Source organism: Megascapheus bottae, chromosome Y (genome assembly GCF_031878675.1).
Source record: "Megascapheus bottae isolate mThoBot1 chromosome Y, mThoBot2.hap1, whole genome shotgun sequence".
Lineage (NCBI taxonomy): Eukaryota > Metazoa > Chordata > Mammalia > Rodentia > Geomyidae > Megascapheus > Megascapheus bottae.
This window is the reverse complement of record NC_143548.1, coordinates 4,813,392-4,815,641: the sequence shown is the minus strand read 5'-3', so window position 1 is coordinate 4,815,641 and position 2,250 is coordinate 4,813,392. Positions and strand designations below refer to the sequence as shown.

The 2,250-nt window shown below is 42.6% G+C and overlaps 1 pseudogene; it reads left to right on the top strand.

The window, feature by feature from the left end:
- Positions 1-276: 276 nt before the first annotated feature.
- LOC150040223 (suppressor of cytokine signaling 5-like) lies at positions 277-1,120 on the top strand (annotated as a pseudogene).
- Positions 1,121-2,250: the final 1,130 nt, after the last annotated feature.

Below are 2,250 nucleotides of genomic sequence, written 5' to 3'. Positions count from 1 at the left end.
GCGTACCCAACCCGCCGGACCTCTCTGACTCCTGGGCCGCCCCCTGCTCACTCCCGGCTCTCCTCCTACGGCGGTCACCTACAGACCTCTGGATTGGCCGCTGGGAATCCTGCCCCTCCAAAGCCCCGCCTGCTATTGGTCCCAGTCCTGCAAAATTGAACTACATATTCTATAGAAGTTTAAAGATGCTTTAACTGGGCGTGCAACTGGAAGGAGATATTGATCAAGAAACAATGGCCCAGAGCATTTGAAGGGACCAAATTAATCTTATAATCAATGGATAAAGTGGGGAAAATATGGAATAACCTCAAGTACAGGTGTCAAAATCTCTTTGGTCATGAGGGGGGAAGTCATAGTGAAAGTATGGAAATGAACTCCAACCGATGTCTGTCTGTCAAAGAGAAAAACATCAGCCTGGGAGATTCATCTCCTCAGCAACAAAGCAGTCCCTTAAGAGAAAATGTGGCCTTACAACTGGGATTAAGCCCTTCAAAGAATTCTTCAACGAGAAACCAAAATTGTGCTGCAGAAATCCCTCAGATTGTTGAAATAAGCATTGAGAAGGACAGTGACTCATGTGTTGCTCCAGGAATAAGGCTTGCTTGAAGAGATTCCTACTCTCGACATGCCCCGTGGGGTGGGAAGAAAAAACATTCCTGTTCCACAAAGACTCAAAGTTCATTGGATACTGATTAAAAGTTTGGTAGAACTCGAAGTGGACTTCAGAGGCGAGAGAGGCGCTACGGATTCGGATTCAGCTCTGTGCACGATATGGACAGTGTTTCCAGCAGAGCCCTAGGAAGCCGCTCATTGAGACAGAGGTTGCAGGACACCGTGGGCCTGTGTTTCCCCGTGAGAACTCAAAGCCACTCTTCTCCAACAAAAGAAATATACATCTTTCTGAATTAATGCTGGAGAAATGCCCTTTTCCTGCTGGCTCAGATTTAGCCCCAAAATGGCATTTGATTAAACAGCATACAGCCCCTGTGAGCCCACATTCAACATTTTTTATACATTTGATCCATCATTAGTTTCTACAGAAGATGAAGAAGACAGACTTCGAGAAAGAAGACGACTTAGTATTGAAGAAGGGGTAGACCCCCCTCCCAGATCACGGTGATGGACCGTTATGAAGCAGAAGCCCTTCTTGAAGGGAAACCCGAAGGCACGTTTTTGCTCAGGGACTCTGCGCAAGAGGACTACCTCTTCTCTGTGAGCTTCCGCCGCTTCAACAGATCCCTGCATGCCAGAATCAAACAGTGGAATCACAACTTGTTTTGATGACCACGACCCATGTGTGTTCACTCCTCTACTGTAACAGGACTTCTAGAACATTATAAAGATCCCAGTTCTTGCATGTTTTTTTGAACCATTGCTTACTGTATCACTGAATAGGACTTTTCCTTTCAGCCTGCAGTATATCTGCTGTGCAGTAATCTGCAGGTGCACTACATATGATGGAATTGATGGGTTCCCTCTGCCATCAATGTTACAGGATTTCCTAAAAGAGTATCATTATAAGCAAAAAGTAAGAGTTTGCTGGTTAGAACGAGATCCAATCAAGGCAAAGTAAATTCTTCTGACCCCAAAGGGCATTAACTAGGTTTGCTTTTATGTGCATTAGACAGTATACCTATAGGAAGCACAGTGTCAGTGCTAGGATTCTCACACAGGACGCAAGTTTAGTAGGTAGCCTCTGTCAGTTGCGATCTGCTGTAACAGAGACAGTGGTGCCTATTACAACAGCAGGGTAAAGCTAATGTACAGTGAGGCTGCAAAAACATTTGTCAGTTTATTGAGCAGTTTGGTTTCTAGTGGCTATAGTAATTGAACAAGGCAACTCTGGGGCATTTGCTATAAAAGAGTTCTATTTCTTACTGAAGAATAAATTATTGGATGAGTATTTCAACAGTGTGACTAATGTTTTAAATTATGTTTTCTAAGAATTTTTCTATAACCTCCCAAAGTAGTGTTGTTTCTACTTACCATAAGTCAAGCTTTGATAGTCCAAAAACAAACAAGCAAACAAATAAGTAGACTGCCTCCCTTTTAGGAAAAATTGCAATTTTCTGGCCACAAGGGCATAGTGCAGTTCACTTAAGCGTGGATGTAGTTTATAGTTAGTGTCCTTTTCTCTTCTGCAAAGGTACTATTAAATAGACAAAGGTTTCTAAATAGTTCTTTTAATTTCAGATTTAGAAAGATAGTAGTAGAATTTTATTTAAAGGTCCTTTTTAATGAGGCTTCAAC